The sequence below is a fragment of the Thermobia domestica genome, chromosome 4 (genome assembly GCF_964235325.1).
Source record: "Thermobia domestica chromosome 4, izTheDome1.hap1.1, whole genome shotgun sequence".
In the NCBI taxonomy this organism is placed as follows: Eukaryota; Metazoa; Arthropoda; class Insecta; order Zygentoma; family Lepismatidae; genus Thermobia; species Thermobia domestica.
This window is the reverse complement of record NC_137457.1, coordinates 193,477,980-193,500,447: the sequence shown is the minus strand read 5'-3', so window position 1 is coordinate 193,500,447 and position 22,468 is coordinate 193,477,980. Positions and strand designations below refer to the sequence as shown.

The 22,468-nt window shown below is 34.9% G+C and overlaps 1 long non-coding RNA gene across 2 annotated transcripts in view; it reads right to left on the bottom strand.

The window, feature by feature from the left end:
* Positions 1-20,881, bottom strand: part of LOC145683421 (uncharacterized) — a 199,349-nt gene extending 178,468 nt beyond the window's left edge. The window contains exon 1 of one of the 2 annotated variants that reach the window (XR_014131088.1): positions 20,868-20,881. This is a non-coding gene — a long non-coding RNA (uncharacterized LOC145683421). The remainder of the gene's footprint in view (positions 1-20,867) is intronic. The other variant, XR_014131087.1, reaches the window with a different exon arrangement.
* Between the last annotated feature and the right edge of the window lie 1,587 nt (positions 20,882-22,468).

Below are 22,468 nucleotides of genomic sequence, written 5' to 3'. Positions count from 1 at the left end.
GAAAGAAAGTGGGTGTAACACACGTGTATTAGCTGTGAAAGGTATTTTTTTAAAGCATCGAAATTAAGTGTTTTTGAAGATAAGAATAATTACAAATATTGTAAATGACCATTCTCTTTTATGCTTACCCCTACCCCCCTGTCACTGACGCGCCTGCTCCCTACGCTGTCGCTCGGACCCCTTGCTGTGCTTCTGCCCTGACTCGGTGAAATAGCGTTCTTGTTTTTTACTGGCCACCTAGCACAAGTTGTTTCGCTTTTTCTTTTAGAGCTCCTCATTTAGTGCATAGGGGGGCGCAGTTGCTTAGTGGTAGAGCGTTCACCTCCGGTGCTTGGAGTCCCTGGTTCGATGCCAGCTCGCGCCGTGTCGACTTTGTGGTGAACAAGCATCGTGCTCGTGGGTTTTCTCGGGGTTCTCCCATTTCCCCCATTTTCTTCATTTCACTCATTTCTCATTATCACCGTCTTCTTTTAGCGTAAGCGGCATAACCGTGGGACGTTAAACTTAAGGATTTTTCATTTAGTGCATGTTCTGCAAAAAGAAACCGGAAGATGCAAGAAATGTGTCAAAATTTGGTAGAACAGCCTGCTCGAGTATTGCCTAATTCTGTGTGCAGGTTTACTATTGGCGTGCCACTCGAAATATTTGTTGAAAAATTATAATTCTTTCGCTAATTTTATTATTGTCTCTTAAATGATTTGCGGCAGGCGAATGTAAATATTTCACCTAGCATATATAAAATTCAAGGGGGCCATCAGACTAGATTTGCCGAAAAATTAGAATTATTCTAGTATTGTATTGTATTCAGGGTTTGCCCAAGTGGGCCCAGCACGGAAAATACCACCGGGTTTTTTCGGGTTGGACCCACCTGGATTTTTGACATTTTCGTTAGTATATTATTGGCGCAATTAAGGTGATCACATTGGAAGTGACTCGTATCAGATTTTGGACTTTCCTTGGGTAAATTAGGTGCTTTCACGTTAAGGTATACAACATTCAAAGTAAGGCCTTTATAAAGTTCTGAATGCACTGAATGCATTTTAAAAAGCCGTACCTTAGATTGAGATAATTATAGAACAAATTAATGTATGGAATGTGCTTATATCCTATTTGAAGTAAAATATGCAATTTTATATTTTAGAAAATACTTTCCGTGGATAGTGTGCTCGCTTACTCGGCGACGCCGAAGGACATTATCCCCCATACATCTTATGGGTTTAGGGCCATAGGTGCTGGTAGTACTAGTAAATATGTAGTGTATTAGTAAAACTATTAGTATAATTTTTTATAATCTTTGATGGTAACTCTGGTATTCTTCAGTAGAGTTTGTTTTCCAACAACAGTTTAGTTATTTGTTGCTACTTTTCAAATAAGCTTTCTGTAGAATCAACACCAGCAATAGCGTAAAAATTCGTGTCAAATTTAAGAATCTTAATGCTCGGAGTTTCGAAGAGTGCGTAACGCTTACTATTTCAAGTGCTGCATTCAAACTTTGTACTAGTGGAAGTTTCGATGTACAGTAAAGAAAGCTTGCATTTTCGGAAAATAATAATAAACCTTAGTCGCGAAAGAAGTGCTCGGGAAATTCCCGCAATTAAACGCACAAAGCATCGGAACTGAATACTTCAACAATAAAACTATTTGAAAAAAATGAAATGAAATCTTTCAGTTTTACGTCCCACAATTATGCCTGTTAGGCTAAAGGAGACCGTGATTATGAGAAATGAATGAAATGGTGGAATGAACCAAGTGAGAGGAAACGGAAGAACCCAAGAAAACTCACGAGCACGGTGTTTATCCACCAAGAAGTCGACACGGCGCGAGCGGGAATCGAACCAGGGACCCCAAGCACCGGAGGTGAACGCTCTATCACTGAGCCACCGCGTCCCTAATAAAACTGTTTATTTTACGCTGTAAGATATTTAGTTTCATTTAAGACATATTGAAACATTTACTTTATGAAGTTGAATTATACAGGGTGTTTCAAAACAACACAGACAACGTTTTTGAGATGATTCCTGACACCAAGATAAGACAAAAAGTATAGACCAACCTGGGTGCACAATTGCTTCCTTTCGGACTTGTAGGCTGCCGAAAATATGAAAAGATGAATTTTAAAGGTCTATAGCGCCAATACTATGGGACCTACCGTAGTCATGTCGATACTTCACTTAAAAACTGAGATGTGCACTCTCCAAAAATACACGTTTCAGAATCCTGCGGTACTCACGCAACAATTTTTATAGAGTTAGCCTTGCTACTGGCACATTATTTGGAGTACTGGCCAACTACCTTTTGTTCATGTTTTCGGCAGCTTATAACTCCGAAAGGAAGCATTTGTTCAGGAAGCGTTCTATACTTTTTGTCTTACGTTGGTGTCAGGTATCACCTCCCAAAGCGGTGTCGGTGTTGTTTTGAAACACACTGCATATATGTTAATTGTTTTAAATTAATTTTCTGGGAGAACGGTCTTGCAGCAAGTGCTCGGGAAATTCCCGTAATTGAACGCACAAAGTATCGGAAGTGGACTTCAACAATAGAACCATTTATTTTACGCTAGAAAATATTTAATTTTATTTAAGACATTTTGAAACATTTATTTTATAAAACATGAGTTATAGATTGATTTGTTCTAAATTAAATTAATATATTTGTTTTCAATTAATATATTTAGTGTTCATATTTGGCGAATGTCAGTGAGGGTATTAGGCTGATTCGTTCTATATTTGTTCGTTCGTCTGCCTGTACCACACGTACAGCAGGGTACCACTTTCCGTCTTTTAAGTTTAAATTTTCAGGGTACAAGTACGAGACAAACTAAATTTCATGTTCAGATTTTGGCGGCATACCGACCTAAAATTTCAAAATGGTGGATATCAACGCCGCAGTTTTCAGTTTTTCAAGTTGAAATTTTCAGAGTAGAAGCACAAGACACACTAAATTAACTGTATAAATTTTGGCGGCGATCCAACGTAAAATTTCAAAACGACAGTCATTTCTCAAAACAGCAGTGAATAGAAAATTGTTGCAAGTTGTGACAATCATAATCTTGAAATATAAATTACATTCTAACACTTTTACCCTAACGACATTGGAATATTTCTAAAAAAACCTCAATTAAACCCGAAAATACCCGAAAAACCCCACATGGGTCCAGGTGTGTTGGGCTTTTTCAAAAAAGTCAGGGTTTTTCAAACCCTGATTGTATTGTATTTATTTTCACACGTTTTCATACAAATTTTTCACAACGTGAACGTATGAGTTGGGCACGTCACAAGAACATTGAATGTGTACATATTTATACATTTAAATCTACATCCAATAATAAAATAGCGTCAATTTAAGTAAAAGAGGTACAATTTTTCATTATTCTAATTTACATACAACGATATAAAACAATATAACAGTTAATAAAGCATTACATTATACATATGCAAAAATATATATACACTTTAATCCTTATTTACTACAGACATTTTTAATATAAGTGATTATAGATTTGCGAGATATTCTCCTACAGAATAGAAGCAGTGCTCGAATAGTTAGTACTTGATTGCTTTATTGAAGCCGGACGTTTTGTTTTTTAAAGTGGAAGGAAGCTTGTTATAAATATTCACTGCCATAGGAAATGTACTATTCTTACGCACTTTTAAACGTGAAGACTACATTAAGATCCGACGCTTGTTTTGTATTATGCATATAAATATCTGAGTTCAACCAGAAATTGCTTGTTATACCTATCTATATATTATTTTTTACAAATTTTAGTAGTTCATATATATATAAAGATGGAAGAGATAAGATTTGAAGAAATTTAAATAGAGGTTTAAAAAAAGTTCGAGAAGAACTACAGTGCCAAGAATAAAAAACAACCAAAAGTCATACTAGTAGTGCTTCACTTGTAAATATAAAATACAGCTTCTGTCCAATGTGTAGGAATACGGCGCCGGTGGAAAATAGTATCTTATACAGTTGTCTTTCATATGCACATACGTATTTTATCCATCGTAAAGCATTTATAATTATTTTACACTTGTAACGCTTCACTTATAAACCTAAAATACATGTATATTACTTTGAATTTAATTCTATCGCCTGCAGAAATTTATTTTTTATAAATGTGTCTTTTCATGCATAGTTTTGAATTTTACCTGCATATCTTCCAAAATGTGGTGCGCCGAAAGTAATCCAGCACCTAAAATTTAAAGGTCTGAGTGACGACTGACTGATCCTCGCACAAGACAAGCCGATTAATTTAAAAACTTGAAATTTCGACAGTACATAGGATTTGTGACGTATGGTACCACTAAGGAAGATTTTTTGGAAATTCTACGTGAAAGGGGCAGAAAGTACTTTAATAAAGTGGCTATATCTCTAAATGTCTTAGGCTTAGATGCTTGAAGTTTTATTTGGACTTCTGATTTAAAATAATTTGATACGTTTTTAAGGGTTTTTTGATATTTTAGTAAAAATGGGAAGATAAGAGGGGAAAATGAAAACAGGGGATGGGTTTGCAATGATTATAATCAAATGTCGATATCCCGGAAGATTTGAAGGTTAGGAACATGGAGTTTGGAATTCGGACTCATCATTTAACATAATTAGACACGTATTTCAGTTTTTAATTATTATTATTTTGACAACTTAGAATGGAGGAAATAGGGCGGATACGCGGAAAGGGGTGAAAAGCATTTTAATAACATGGCCACATCTCCGAATCCCTTAAGCTTAGAAACTTGATGCTTTGTATTTAGGCTCCTCATTCAAAATAATTTGCACGTGTTTCACTGATTTTTGATATTTTAGTAAAAATTTGAAGAAAAGAGGGGCAAAGGAAAAAAGTTTTGGTTTGAAGGTTAGAAACATGAACTTCTAATTTAAAATAATTAGATAAATAATTAAGCTTACTTACTTAAATATATGTCCTAGAAGGGAAGAAGAAGGGTGCTGACGGCGATGGAGAGAGAATGGAGGTGGTGAAAATTATGAAATGAAATGAAAATGAAATCTTTCCGTTTAACGTCCCACGTTTATGTCTATAAGGCTAAGGGAGATTGGTAGTAAAAGTTAGTAGACACGTGTCCGAGAGTTTTTGAAAATTCCGTATATTAGAGTCAAAGAGGCTCAATTGTTGGTCTGACAGTGAAGCGAGTACGTTTAGAACTAGTTGAAACGTTTAGAAAGTACGTAGTTCATCTCTGCTGCATGGGGTCCTTGGTTCGATCCCAGCTAACGCCAAGCGGGCTTTGTGGTAGACAAACCGTGTGCATGTGTTTTCTCGGGGCTGTCCCGTTTCCTCCCACTTACTTTATTCCACTATTTCATTCATTTCTCATCATCAGCGTCTTCTCAGCCTGGATGCGTAAACGTGGGACGTTAAACTAAATGTTTCATTTCATCTTAATTTCCGTGTACAAGTACCTGCTTCTTGAGTTATACATAATATTTTCAATCTGTGAACAATGCTAAACTAGTGTATTAATATAGGTTACTGACGTTATAGTGCCTACAATTCTCCGCAGAATTTGATATTTATGAATTCTGATAGAACAACTTCGTGTAGGCTTTGCTTTGGAAGTAATTTGAAAATACGTGACTTGTTAAACAATGCATGCTGGAAAGTATCTCTCATCCATGTTCGCGAATAGTTTATTTTCTGCATTACTACTCCCTGAATACAGCGTGGGTGTAAAGTCAGTTCTTATTTGTAACAATGAATATTTCTAAAACTAAACAAACTATCACAGTTTTATTTTCATCGAATACATTATTAGAGTGCACCATTTAGTTATTAAGTTACATTTCAACCTATGCACCCGCATTTTCCACAACTTCTAAAATGTTAACAGTATCACACGCCAGCTAAGCTGATGCTAGTTTCTAGGATAATCTAGATTAAAAATAGGTATTGACTTTACAACCACCGTGTATATTCTGAAACTGTTAAATTATTCCTCGTCATCCTGCTATTTTTTATAGATACATTGCTTTCATCAATTTCCAATTTACAACGGCAGGGTTGGCTGGTTTAAAAAGCTGTTTTTTTTTAAAAAAAAATCAACAGGTTTAAACCAAAAAAGAACGAAAAATGCTTTAAATCGTGTGAACTTCCGTCTCCACATATCACACCATCTGCATTACGTTTATCTACTTCTCACCTTTTAATCAAGGGGTCCCGTGTTCAATTCTCGGTCGAACCACAACCCATCTTTCAAGTGTAAACCAAGTAGCGATTCGAGGTGTCCCTTTAAGCGAAAGTCTTCTCCGTTATAACTTTGATATTTCATAAGGATAAGCCTAAACATACGAAACGAAACCAAATTGTATATTTCTACTTGCCTGAATGCCTGTTGTTTTATAAAGAAGCCAAGGTTGCTTAAATATATTGATAGAAATTGGCAAAATGTATCAACTGCCTACGTAGCTTCCAACATCAGCTTGGATTCGACTTTGTTTTAATTTTGTTGAATGTTATCTACATAACAAATTTGTCATTTAATATGATACGTTGACCTTAAAATTTTACATACAAATACATTTAAACTAATAATAGGATTTTCCTAATGGCTAAGGTGGAAGTTTCACGATTTATATGTAATTCTGTAATGTTTTTACTTCTGTAACTACTTATCTTTCTGTCCTTCTGAAATGACTCTTGAAAATTATATGAACAACTAGGCCTATGTAAAGATCAGTATAACGTATTTTTATCAGGAGTCCTTCGTGAGTGAGTCGACAATCTCACTTCTGACCAATTAGTCCCGGTTTCGTGTCGAAATGGACAATTTCTCTTGGATGTAAGCCGAGAAGCGGTTTGGATTCCCTTTCAGCATAATAACACCAAGACGAAACAAATTAATTTCTGTCCATATTTAATACAAATACATAGAGTAAATTATTTAAACAAAAAAACTGTTTTTTTTTCAATAAAAACCATGGTTTTTGCCAACCCTGTACAACTGCTTGAAAATTAGTATGCAACTTTTCTTTTATTGGTAAAATAAAACGTCAGTGCAAAAATTAATTTTTGAGGATGCGCCAATTGCAACTGATTCTGTGACACTGTCGTCTAAAATCAATGTAGTTTGTTTAAGGGCATCAATTGTATGCTCTAAATTTCCATTACTATTACTTGAGTGCTTAATGTGTATTTCATTACAGGTCTAAGAAATGAAAAACTGGGAGGTCACAGCTTAGAAGCCATCACAAGAAACATCATGAAAAAGACAAGTGCAATAGCTGAGCAATTTAGTTGGCATGGTGCAAAAGGAAAGAGCTTTCCTCGTTAATCACCAACGCAATAATAGGTAAGAAACTCTCCCTACTGTTCTTTAATCTCATTTTCAAAGTGGAAAAGAATATAGAAGTTGTCATTTGAAGAGGGATACACTATGTTTAAAATATTGTTTAAAAAAAAAAAGGAAAACATTCTGGTGCCCTTTTTATTTTCTTCGCTTTAAATACTTACTATTGTGCCATGAATACTTCTCAGAATCATCTTCCCGTAAACTTTATTTCCCAAAAGCATATACTGCAACCGCTGTTATAACATTTAAAAGGCTTTGGAAATCCTTATTTTAGCAAAATGTGCAATTTTCCTGTCCTCAAGTGACACGTTACATTTAAGTGTCCGTAGAAGAGAGAGCTGAATATGTATAAAATATAGTTCATCCTTATACTGAATTGTTCTGTCATGTTGGTAGTTTTCTTGAGCATTTCACGATTAATTCGTACATTATCAAAATTATTCATTTGTATAAGGCAAAGTAATATGCATGGCCTGCTCCGTGGCAAAGAAATCGAGCAAGGTAGCGGTCATCAAAGCCTTAGTAACCATCTCGGCATTCATCTGGTGCGACTGAGGGAAAAAGAATGATCGGGCCCAGATTTGAGATCGGAGCCTTCGGAATGAGACGCTAGTTCTTCATCAACTCAAATGCTGCCACATGTTTTCAAATTATTATTATTTTTAATATTAGGTTTAATATTTATAAGATGCTATACTTTTTAAAAATAAAAGTGCGACCGCTTCAACATGCTACAACGTCCGTAATTAAGCTACAGTCTGAGGTATGTCACTTTCAGCTTTAGCTGTTGTCTTCCTTGCCCTTTACATTTTCTTCAGGATGTTACTTTTGTAACACATTATTGTCTTCACAAGCTGCTGTAGGTCCTACACAAACATTTTAAATATTTTTGTAAGTTTAAGATGTAATAATTGATCTCTAATCATTCCCTGCTGTTATTATGTTATTAAACACTGCCAATTATTTTTATTTTCAGAAAATGCAACACGAGAGAAACGTAACTAACGATGAGATCGCGTAGATTATTGGGATTTAGCTTCAACATGCCATGCAGAGACGAACAAGAAAATCAGTTAAGAATTCAGCTGCAGTTCCACAGAACTTGAACTGACAATTCGCAGCGTCGAAATTAGAGTTAGTTGTGGTAATCAAAAGTGAGATTATACAGAAGCAAATAAGTATTAGCGTGTCAGTGACATAATTTTCTAGAACAAGTTTATCAAGTTAAAATGTGAATTTCTGATATTTGAGAAGATTGTTCTTAATGTATAGAAACAAATAATACGAGCAGCATGAAGATTCTGCTGAAGACAATTTAAATAAATAAAGCCAGAATAGTGTACATTTATATTTTTATTTAACTACTAACCGATATATATGTATATTTATTATAGTAGACAGTGTAAATTATAACTACATAATGTTAGCTTGCTCTCAAAATTTTATTTTTTTTCCCTCAAAATCTTATTTATGCACAGAATGTTTCTGGGTGTTCCACTGCTACTACTGGTATGTGGCCACGCCGTGTATGTATGTTGGGGTGTCTTATGTCATATTGCGAGGTTCAGACTGCAAATTAGTCTTCACAATCATCGCGTGCCAATTTTCAAAGCGGCTATATTGGATTTATTATTTTTAAGATAGGAAAAGGATTGCCAACAATTGTTTCTTGAATTGGATGTCTAAACCTCAATCTTATTTTTTTTAATGGATCCAATACAGCCGCTTTCAAAACTGACAGGCGACGATTGTGAACACACTAATATACAGTTTGAATCTCGTAAGTCACATAAGACACCCCAACATATATGCACGGCGTGGCCACATACTAGTAGCACCAGTGGAACACCCAGAAACCATTTGTGTAAATAAGATTTTGAGTTTAAAAAATGCTTAAAATTATGAGAACAAGCTAACATTATGTAGTTACAATTTACACTGATTATTATTATTATTATTATTATTATTATTGTGTCTGAGTCTGTGGGCCACAATGGTTTCTCGGCATGAAGAGAGAGTGAGGCAAAGGCGTCTAAGCAGGTAAAATTGGACAGAAGAATATTATGTTTTCTTCCAGCTGCTATGTCACAGTTTGGCCGCCTTGTTTTCAACCCGCTATTTGTTCCCAGCAAGAAGCCATTAGATATATATAGAGTGACGCAAAAGGCCGGAGCTCATAGGCCAACTCGGTTACTATTGCAGATATGAAAACAAGGTAAGATATGTAAGGACATTTTTAAATTCCAGCAACACTTTTGTTTTTGTACTAGTGTGCCGCTCAATAAAGAAAATGCGTTACCATACATCATGTTGGGCTACACGAATAAAATAATGTGTGATTTAAAATTAGCTACACCGAGAAGAATTGAAAGGAGACAGAGTGAAGGATAAACATGCAAATGCAATATCTACGCCAGTGGCATAGCAACCACGGTGTTCGGGGGGGGGGAGCAGATACAAAGGAAGCGAAATTGTGTCTTGCACTATATTTTTCATTGTGTCTTTCCGTTCCCTTTGGTCCAAATAATTTGAAACCACACTTTCTTTCATTCAGTGTTATCCAACAGTGGCAGCGTTGCACTTCTCGTTACTATTGGGCGATATACTAATATAAATACAAAACTTTCTGCATTTTAAAAATTTCCTTCTATATCTTACCTTGTTTCCGTATCTGCAATAGTAACCGAGTTGGCCTATGGGCTTCGGGTTCTATCATGTACAGAAAATATTCCCTAAATATTTTGTCATGTACAGAAAATATTCCCTAAATATTTTGTCATGCACAGAAACTATTCTCTAAATATTTTCTGAGATGTACAAAAAATATTCACTAAATATATTTTGGCATATGTAGGAAAATATTGTCTGTGTTACTGGTAAATAATTTTAAAATATTCCATGAGAAACATTTTAAAAACCATTCCGTTAACATTGTATAAAACGTTTCAAATACATTTTCAGTAATGTTTGGAAATCGTACAGGAAATATTTTTTGGAAAACTTCTCTAACGGCGTATAAAATATTTCTAAAACGTTTTTGAGTATATTCAGAGAATGTTTACAGTATTATGTGGAAAATGTTTTCAACAACATATGGAATATACAGTGAAACCTGTCTTCAGCGGAATCGAGCGGGACTCGCAAAAATTTCCGTTAAAGACAGGTTTCCGCTTAATGGAGATAGGCCTTTCCGTTAAAAAAATATATATGCTTATAACGGACATAATGGGAAAATATATTGATGTACGCAACTTGTTCAATTATAGTACTTTTTCCTTCTACGGATTAATACCCCAAAAAACTTAAAATAAACACAAAATATGCTGTGCACACTTTCCTTTATTTTTCCCAATAGTCAAGTAGGATTTTTTGCATACATTGCTACTACTTGGCTGCAGTATACTTCAGGACACAGAAAAGCTTTCTCTGTAATTTTGAAAGTCCTCTGAGTGAAGTCTTTCCTCCTTGTTTTCACGACACGTGATGGAGATATATAACTTCTGCTTTACCTCAATTCCTTTTTTCCAGAACTTTGTTTTGTCAGTTTTCTTCTCATTTTTGTTGGCTGTCGCTAGTTGCTACACAAGCGGAACAGAAGTACGCCTACAAAGAAGACTGACAGCTGACATGCTACGTAGGACTAGCGAAAAATTGTGGGAGCTGAATATGAGTAGTGATTGACGAAGGTCAACACTGCCCGTAAAGGTTTAACAAAAGAACGAAATATTTATCGCAGACAGTATATGTTTACCCTCTCACAGGATGTTTAAAATTTTTCTAAACGATGTAGTCTGAAATTCAGAATTTTCCGTTAAAGGTTTATTTTGGTTTCCGTTGTCCGCATAACACAGTTTCCGCTTAATGAAGGGACTTTTACATGTCTTTTACTCCAAAATCCATGGGACCATGAAATATTTCCCTTTAAGACAGTTTTCCGTTTAATAAAGGGTCCGTTGAAGGCAGGTTTTACTGTATTTCCTTAAGGGAAGTAGGATACATTTTCTGAAGGAAAATGATGGCACGTTTTAGAAACGTTTTGAAAATATTTCATTGCTGTGTGGGATACGTTAGCTCTCTAAATAGTTCGATCTAACTATTCGATCGGCATCTAAACAGTAGATGTAACGTGTTTATTTATTTAGAATCAATCAATGAATTCTAGCTTTCGATCGACATAAATGTAGGCTACCTTCAGAAAAGAGATAAGTAAATGCTAGCTTTTCCTCCTCACGCTAGGCTAAATTCGTGAATTCTCCATGTAAACCCTTTGATTTTTATTCGATCAGATTAGTCAACGGTTTTAAGCGATTCATCGTTAAATTTGCTCTTTTTTGTTATTTAGATATAGGTCCCTTTTCTATTATTTATATCTCTGGTAAAGTCGATCAAACGTTCAAAAGTATTAATAAAACCTGACGAAATTAACAACAAATGATTCGAGAAATTTCGACTTTGGGGTTAAAGGGAGGTCGTGTAGTTATCCCCTTTACTGATCGCTTATATTTATGCTAGTAAATGTGACCAAACGTCAAAAATTGTTGATCATACCTCGATCAAACCATTGACATAAGAGAAAGTAGAATCAGAGGTGTAGAGGCCTGTTACCCACGATGATCAAACGATTCACATCGAACAATTTCGAATCTGCCATGAAGGAGTTGGCTAGTGTGTAGTTAGCTCCCTACTAAATATCGCTTATATTTATGTAAGTAAAGCTATTCAAACGTTAAAAATTGTCAATCGTTACTAAATATCACTTATATTCATAATAGCAAAGCTGATGAAAAAATTAAAAATTGCTGTCATACCTTATCAAACGATGATCAAACGAAAGAAAAAATAGTTTTAAAATTAACATGAAGGGGGGACTAAATTCACGCAAGTGAATGTCATAGTTTGAACTTCTCTAAATCTTGTTTTGATGACAAGTACTCAGACTTGATTTTAATGTGCAATTTTTATTTCTTCGCGCTGAGGTGATTCTAGAAGACAACATAGAGTTGCCGTAAATTGAGAATAAAAATCGTATGTGATTGTGTATGTATAGTTGATACATGAAAAGAAAATTCCCAGTTGTTTTATATTTTATAAGCTGTATTCAAAATAATAATCGTATGTGATATTGTGTGTATAGTGGATTTGTGAAAATAATTATTTCCCGTTATTTTATATTTTATAAGACGTTCTGAAAATAATAATCATATTTGATTTGTTTGTATAGTGGGTATGTGAAACGATTAAGCTATTACCCATTATTTTATATTTTGTTAACTGTATTGTGAATAATAACCATATGCGATTGTATGTCTCTTGAAGCTAAGAAAAAATATTTTTTTACCCGTAACTTTATATTTTATAAGCAATCTGTTTTTAGCAAGTGCTTTTCAGTTATTGTAATAGCCAATATAAATAAACATTTAAAAACAGATAAATTTCTGTAATTTTAGAAGTATTAGGTCGATTTTAATAAACTAAGTATCAAAATAACAGTCAGAGAAAGAGAAAGAAAAATAAGGAGATAACTCTCACTATAAAGTTAATGGGTTTGACGATATAAGCTGAAAAATTAATATGTATAATATATATTAATTTTTCAGCTTATATCGTCAAACCCATTAACTTTATAGTGAGAGTTATCTCTTGTTTTTTTTCTTTCTCTTTGTCTAACTGTTATTTTGATACCTAGTTCATTAAAATTGACATATTTATATATAATTTATTTGAAGGTGTACTGGCTGCCATATTAAAAATATATATTTCTGATTGTTCCCCTACTTAGATTCTTCTATACTTTTTGGATGTTCAACAAGAACATAAAATAAAACAATTTTTAATTGATTTCGTTTCTTTTGCAATTAATCCTTGGTTAAGCCCTATTTTCACTTGTTTTACTGGACTAACCTACCATAATTGGGTAGCATTTGCGGAAGTTCACTTGAACGTAACACTACATAAATCAAGAACTAAAACTAAATGTTGCAATAATGGAATGACAAAGGTCATTCTGAAAAATCCGTTTCAAACAACATGGCTTTAGACGCGTTTCAGGCATTGTTCTACTAACTGTGTGAGCAGTACTAAGGATGATTTTTGTGTACTGTTACGATTCTAAGTTTTACGTTAGATGACCGAATTATCTCCCAAAACTATTGCAGTTGCATATAGAAATTATCAAGTACATTGTTGTCTGAGATATTCTGCTCCCAAATATAGTGGGTCTCATATCTCTAGCCCGTAGTTCAGGAATTTAAAAGATTGTCTATGCCAAACTTTCATGACGCAAACCTGTCTCTGCACTCTCACCGTTTTCGAGTTATTCTCTGTCAAATACAGAAACACCCAAGTCTCCAGAATCTTGCTCTACAATATCTTTCTATGTTAAAATTTGTCCCTCAAAATACATGTTTTGTGCTCCACAGATTTCGGGTTACCCTCTGTCATATAAAGAGAGATACATTATTCGAAACAATACTTTTGAAACTGAAAATTTGTTCTATGCCAAAGATTTCTGATACCATGTGTTGCAAATGTATACCGCTATACTGTTTATGGTTTCCACTAATACCACAATAAAATTTAGGGCGAAGTTTCTTTTTAGGCTTCTAATTTAGAAATTGAATTAATATTAGTAATACGTCCAGGTTCTGTTACTTTTATACCTGTTAGAGGAAAGCTTCATTTTTCCTACAGTCTCACTTTATACATATTGATACTTAGGTATTATATTTAATGATTTTCAGTTAACTAATGGTGAAGCGGGTCTAGTTGTCTGGAGCATCCATTTTATGTTAGCTTTCTGTGATCATTTAACCGTGTTCAGCGAGGTAACTTTGCAGAAGTACAATGTTCTTATAGATTATTCGTTGTATTGTTATATTGTAGGGAATGACACAAGACACTGTGTTCTTTAAATCAAACTTTCGGACCCTCCAGAGCCTGCAGCAAGGAGGGAAAACTGGGCATATAAACCAATCATCAGAAATCACTGTATGTGTTTCTCACCGTTTCTGAAAATTTCGCACCTAAACAAGGAAAGAATAATTCGTATAAGATTAATTTTTTAATTGTATTTTATTTTATTTATTTTTAGAAAATGCCAAATCTAAGACGTTTTCATATTGGAGACATGAAATTTCCAAATTAAACTCAATAGAAAACAACCGAAAATTCTGTTCTAAGAGGAAAATGAATGATAGTTTCTACCTATTAACCCTCATAAACAAGCGCTAAATTTTAGGACGTATGTGATTGAACGTATTTTTTCCGGAAATCCCATCCCACCTTATAGAGCGGGTATAGAGATGATTTCTATAATATTAAAATTTACCACTATTTGTTCAGAATATGTCATGAAATGTGAAGTTCGCTTAAATATGAAATGAGAAAATCAGTATATAAACTCTGAAATAAAAGAATGGAATACGTAATTCAGAGCTTTCGAAATTATCCTTTTAAGCTGAAGAAAGGAGAAATTAATTAATTTATTTCTCACTATTCAAATCGACGCTACCTGCCTCATCATTATGGCAGTGGTGCCCCCCCCCCCTTATGTCCATGACGCACCCCCCCTCAAATGTCTATCCGTAGGTGTTCTTCCATGAAAAAAATCTTTTCGATTAATTTTACCCCCCATCAAACATATTTATATAGATTTTTAACCCCCCCCAAATATTTCAATGACGCAGTTTGCGTCATAACCCCCCCTTCTGGGCACCCCTGATTATGGATTGTTCGGCGACTGAACTGCTCGAGGAGAATTACTAAACATACTTAGAACTATTTTAGTGCATGATTTTGTCATGTCACTTTCACTGAAATATGTATCCTAAGGAAGAGGGGTTTGGGGCCCAAAATATATTCTATAAATACAGTGGCCCTATCTTAAGAAATCTCTTATGTTATGAAGACGAAACTTGATATAAAAATCAAGCAGACAGGCAACCTAACGTTCTCGAAAATTCCAGTTCTGTCTTATCTCATGAAAAATTACTGAGGCTTATCGAACATGGCACTTGGCTGAAGCTGGGTTTTAATCATGTCAGTTTCATTAACTTCCGTATTTTAAGAGGAAGGAGGAGTTAATATATCCAAGCTATGGAGATTGTAATAACTAATATGATGTCACAAGTGCCCGAGTGCACCGATCCCACTACACATTTCGAATTACCAAAGCCGGAGAAAACCCACACCTGCGAAACCATATAGAGTTACAAGTTTGCCGCATGCAGAGGTATAGTAATTATTAAAAGGGGTAGTTAGATGAGGACACATGGAAGACACTTCGCTAAATATAACAAATTAATTTATTTTCAATCAAACAGAAAATAACTACCTTTTTCTTCTACTTTTGGAATCGCCAAATAACAAATTAAAAATAAACTGCGACTACGATAACGTCTTCTGTAATTCATGTAACAATAATAGGTAGTGTTACTATTGATTAAGTCTCTGGGTAAATTTTATATCAAAAACTTAATACGAAATCTATTTCTCTTCTCCTTCCACTTTCATTTTTATATCAAGAGACGACAAAAATGTAATTTAATGATTGCCTAGTTATAGGAAGTTTTACTCAAACGATTCTATTATAAAATAGAACATTTACATATACAGTAGAGCGTCGATTATCCGAAGTAATTGGGGGACATGGGTGTTCGGAAAACTGGTTTGTTCGGATAATTGAACTGTAGTAGAATCAAGCATAGCTATCAAATTTGCTATGCTCGTCTTTTGTTTTTTTTAATATCCGTAATTGTCGACTTCCCCATCTTGTACTCATTGGATAAAGTGGTTGCAGATTCACTTTCTTCTAACCTTTTAATAATCTCGTACTTGTCCTTCATAGAAAGGACAACACGTTTACGTTTAAGTATTTTGTATCGTCAAGTTCACTTTTTCACGCAGCAGCACACAAGTGGTCGTAACAGAGAACAGAAGGTTACTGTTTGCACCGTGAGAAGCTCTTCTTGGGGGCGCGCAATCGTTCAAACTGCGCGGAGCGGCACGCCTCAACTCTAAGCTGGCTCAGCTGTTGCTGTGAACAGCTTTGATACTGCCGCTACTTCTACAGCCAGTGCCAAACCGACAGAAGTGTGCTGATTGTTGAAACACAGCGACTGGCGGCTTGGCCGGTCAGCAGCGCCTTATGAAGGACCCATTAGAAGCAATGTTCCGCCAGCGGTGGCTCAGTGCGGCGACTGCTGTGGGAAACTTGGTTGGGGAGTGAGGGGGATGATGGACGGTAGGGTGGGAGAGTAACAGGTGCGAGCGAGTACACAGTTCGGTTAAGCGGTCGTTCGGTTGACCGACGTTCGGATAATCGACGCTCTACTGTATCTAAATTTATTTCCTACAAATGCAAGGTATTTACTTGTAAAAAAGAAAAAGCAAAAAACAGCTGAATGATAAGAGTGTCAGGAAGTTTTCCTCGCCAGAGCGAGTAACCAACATGTCATGCAGGCCGAATACCTGTCTAACTACTTTCATCCCCTCCAGCTCTTACACACACAGCCCACCAGAACGAGTTAAATGCAGATCTTATTCGTTGATTTTATTAACTAAATAAAGACTAATACTGAAGTATATTTTTATGTAAACAAATTTAATTTGTAAAAGTTGAAATATACTCACGTACACCGAAGTGTTTAGCAGCACTGATACTCTCAGCATCTTTACCTGTCTTTTTTCTTTCTTGCTCGAACTTGCTCGAACTCGAACTAAAATTTGCACGAACCCTGGTCAAGGCACTTCAGTGTTGCCACATGTATAAAATAAAATCCCCCATAAATCACATGCATACAGAACAAAGTTTTTTGTAACAAACCTTATAAGATGAATCTAGGTATATAAAATTTATCCTTAACGAAGTCGCTATGTATACAAGCCTCAACGTTTTTGAATATTCTGGTTGCAAAACGAGTGACAGGGCCTTTACTAAAATTTTTAACTTGTTATTTTGTACTCATAATATGACCAAAGTGACATGTTTTAAACGTGTGAAATGAATTTTGAAACATAATTACCACGTTGTACATTTTTATTTTATCAACTCAGTATAAAAACTCTCCTAAAACCGTAAGGGAATTTACATCTCTCGCGAAGAAGAAATACTGCATTATAAGAAATACATTTTCAACATTGGTCGAGCTAGGCGGTTTAATTTCACGTTTGTTCGAATAAATAGCGTAACGGGAGAATAATGATCAAATACAATATTCAAATATTGAATATTCTACCTGGAAAAAGAACTTGCTTGCAGACAATAATAGTAAATAAAAACAGCCATATTGTTACAAATTTACATTTATTTGCAGCAAGACTCGTGCTTTGCATTGATGTATAATGCAATAATATATTTTACCAGTTTTGTCCTTAGTGTACCCACAGTTCTTACCAAATAGTTATTTTGTGTTTAAATGATACTTAATTTAGTGTTTGTTACAACGTCTGAAATGTTTATACCGGTAGTTTATAACTTAGTTCTATTAAAAACCCCCGCCTTCCTCAGAAGTTTTTCACGCCCTCGGGTTGGTAACCACGTCTCTAGGGACTAGCTAGAAACTTGAAATTCAGACCGTATGTATGATTTGTGACGTAGGATAATAGTAAGAAAAGACTTTTGGAAATTCACGAATCGAGGGATGAAATTGGGTGGGAGTAATTTTAATAAGATGGCATTATCTCCAAAACGTTTACGAGCTCCTTCATGTCTAAGCGCTTACCGTACAAATCTTTGTCGTGGGAAACCCGTGTTTGATTCCTGAAGGGAGTTGATGTGATTCGGATTTCATGTTTATCAGTAGGTCTCATCTCATATACCCTCGTCGCTGAAAGGGGTGTTAAAATAAAAAGAAAATCAATCAAATCAGTCCGAAACATATACGGTGAGGGACTTGAACTTTTTTTTTATTTGGATTTTTCATTTGAACTTATCTAACACGTGTTTCAACGTTCTTTTTATATTTTAGTATTAAGGGGAATTAAACAGATGGAAAGGAAACGGGAATCTCTAAAGGTTAGAAACATGAAAATTGGTTTTCGGAGTTATTTAAAACAAATCTTTCGTAAAGACAGTAAAGAGGACACGAAATATTTCTAAATCTATATTGAAACCACAAGTTGTAGTATATACCTACCACTTTCGATTTTAATAGAGAGACTAAAGTGGAGGTCGAATATATTACAAAAACGCTCAATCGAATAAAAACACGTGTCGCGGTATCTCTTACGGCTTGTCATGTCTTGTTTAAATAAACTTTGCTACTAACCTCTTTCTGAAAAGCACAATAGTCTTACCTACAGTTGGAATTAAATCAAACAAATATGTCTTTTCTTTCGTTGTTTAAGACGTTTATTTACAGCCAAAGTATTATCATTTCCTATTGCGTTGCAATCATATGATTTTTCATAGCAGGGTGGATGCCCAAGATTTTTTCAAGAAGACTGTACAACGATGAACATTAAGAGCAGAAGGAGTTGATTTTTGATCCTTTCGTTGGATTGTATTATTAAAAGAAGATATATTACATATTTTTAGAACTCTCATTTAAAAAAAAATTCTTCTTGCTATCTGTAATAGGTTTTGCTCTATATAGATTAAATTGAAACCGGGAGTCGTAATGGATTACTGTCATTTCCGATTTTAGTAGAGAATAAAGTACAGACGAAATGTTTTCCTGAGATGTTCGATCGATTGTCAAAAACAGCTTCTCGCTATCTATTACCGTTTTCGCTATACAATGATCAAAAATGAAACCAAAAACGGTTGAGTTTGACGTCTATCACTTTCAGTTTCATCAAAGTGTTAAGGATAGAAATTATGGAAACTTCCTATTTCACAAGTTGGGAACTGGAGATGTGGGTCCTCGTTTATTTGTCAGAGGGATATCTTGGAAATTGTAAGCACGCAAAACTCATGGGTCGCAGCTCAGAACTATGGCAAAAAAATCAATTTCTAAAATGGGGGTCGCAAGTCTCCAGTCCCTAAAACTTAATTTTGTTATGACACGAAAATAGAGATGCCCTTCCAGTTGGCCTAGTATCTAGCACACATGTCTTTCCCATTCAAATTTTGCGCCCCGGATTTGATTCCCGGTGGAAGTTCCCTACATAATTTCAACAATTACTGTGTTCAGGTTCCATCTAAAACTTTGAGTCCACGTCTCATATAAACTTGCTGCTGAAAAGAAATCCTAAATTTAAATAGTGAAATAACTCGATAAAGATTTGAGCACAAATGTCAGGGGTTTCTACAGAAAACTAGCACAAAGCTTTGGCATAGAATAAAGGTATCAGTGTCCAATTGGAGGAGGACGGAGAGAATGGGGAAATGGATATAAGACCATAAAACTCACCACTGGAATTTCAGTCAGTGATGATTATAAAGGTGGCCCTGGGTCCCGCAGCTTCGAAATTCCCTTCACGGCATTTCTCTGAGCGTGGTCAATGTGGGTTACCAGAATTTTTGCAGTACTATATTAATCCATCGTTTATTCAATTTCCTCGGGTAAAATTTGAAATGAACAATGCCTCCTATGGTACGCAATCTTAATTACCAGTATTCAACCAGTAATGCTTTTCACTACTAATGCAATGGAGTTCCTTCACGAGGAAATCTGTAAACAACACTGTCAGTAGTTACGTCCTGGCCTAATATACATTTACAGGTACAACTTTATTTTGTTATTTTTTCAACAGTTAAACAATTTAATACTGTGTTATAATTAAGAGTACTTTTCGTATTTCCATCGTAAATAAGAATATATATCTAACTCTTTAAACACCTCACTTTAAACAACAGGAACAACTTCAGAACTTACAACAAGTAAAACAATGGGTTTGATACCTCAAAGAGGAGAAAAACCAAACGCAGTAACAGGATAGCATTGTCTTATCGCAGTCAATGGTAACAACATAATTTCGGTCGTCACTTACGCTGCTCGCCCTGAAACAGTTATACAGTTCCAATATACGTAGTTTCACAGTAGTGCTATAGACGGAATGTGCACGAACACGCGAATGAACGTTTCTTACCAGTATCAATCATTGTTGCACGCACTGTTTTCTAATCATCCTTTCTTCTCTCAATTTTTTACCTTGACAAGCAGAAGTATTAGGCTTCGCGAGTTCACAACCATACGCAGCTTGTGTACATAGTACGCTTTTGGGTCTTGGAACGGCTGTGAGCGAGAAAAAACAGGGTGATGATCGCACGACCGCATACGTTAGACAGAAGCACCCGGTTGCCACAGTAAATGTTAGTTACAAATATAGAGACTTCGTAATGCAGTGAGTAGTATATATCCATATCTATATCTATCGATCTATCTATCTATCTATCTATCTATCTATCTATCTATCTATATATATATATATATATATATATATATATATATATATATATATATGCGTATGTGTGTGTGTATGGCACGAAATCATTGAGTGAACTTGAAATGTAAACTGAATAAATAATTCGTTTCTTATTATTAGTGAGCTTAATATTTTTAAAACTTAAATATTACTTACATACTGATAGGCAATAAAATAACATTGTATACTTACCATGCTGCCTCGCTTGGGAAGTATAAATTTAAACTCATATAAGTATTTTTGTCGATTGAAAATATATACTATTGGCAATATTGAAAATATACTATATATAATATAGTATACTATATATAATGTGCAATGTTTCTAATTGTAGGATGCTAAAACACCTTCTTAAATTTTTTAAACGTTTCGTCGTTTCACAGAAATATTTTACATGCACATAAAACACAGGACACAGTGCTTATTTACTGGTGCATTATGTCCCTTCATACATTTCTACATCATCAAGTACTCATTTTTACATACAATAACTTTAAAAAAAACAATTGTATACAAAAGAGCTTGTTCTCGTAAATGTTTTTACGTTACTTTAAAATAAATGATTACACTCCCCAACATGTTTTTTACCTCCGGGAAAATAATAATCATTTTGGTCCTTAGGAAACGAAAATAACAATTTTTACATATCACATCAGAGCTTTGAGATATTGCGTGATACATATTTCGCTCATACACGTAATTCAAGTATTGAAATGAAGAGCGTAAAGTAAGAGCAGTTAACCGTCAAGAATCGAAGAGTGGAAATTTAAAAGACTTTGCCGTAAGGACATACTGCCTCTCAAAGCCATCTTATCACTTTTTTCAAATAGTTAACAATTATAAGCAGTGTTTTCAACACGTTAAAAATAATATCACTAAACAAACTGCAAACATTTGCTATAAACCTTAATTACAACGGAAATAATGCTAATTTATTCGCTTTATGACATTTCTATAGTCGGCAAATCATTAGTTTAACACTGGTAAACAAACAAATCTTCTCTTTAAAATATGTTGTCAAATTACTGGGTTAATGACAAAATCCATAAATTAGCAACACTAATTGTAAGCCCATAAGGTTACAATAGAATAATTTATTTTTTCATTTGAGCCGCATATCATTATGTACTTTCGTTCTTCTAGCCCATCGATGATTCAAAGTGACAAATCGTATGCTCCATCGTCTCATCGTGCCCCCTTCCCTTGCAAAGATAGTATATTCTTTCTTGAGGTGTAGAAATATAAACCTGTTGACAAGATCTCTTCGCATGCGTATTTGGAATTTAAGATTTAGATTTTTGGGTGGTATATATTTATGTTCCTTTAGCCGTCACATATGAGGGATGACGTCCTTCGGAGAGCATACTATTCTGGAAAAGGGAAGCAAGAACGGATTGGGAAAGGGAGAAAGCTGTCTAGTTAGATACCACTCGGACATTTGAGTGGTATAAATGAGGTAAGCCCAGCAAGACCTCATTCATGATGACTGGCCCCAAAAAGCTATTCGCACTTCTTCGACCGAGTGCTTCCGCAGAGAATCGAACCCGGTACCGCTCTTGCACATGTATTTATTAAGTGTGTTTAAGGCATATTGTCTTAGAAATCGAGTGTTGTGCTATGTATCAAGTGAATTATTGGTACATAATGAAACGAGTTTGTTCACGCCAAACATGCACTAATCATCCAGGTAAATTTTATGTGTGTTGTAACTAGGTAGATATACACATAAAGCAGAAAGGAAGAAAATATATAACATTACAAAATTTGGTTATTCTTTGTATTTTGGTTGTTGG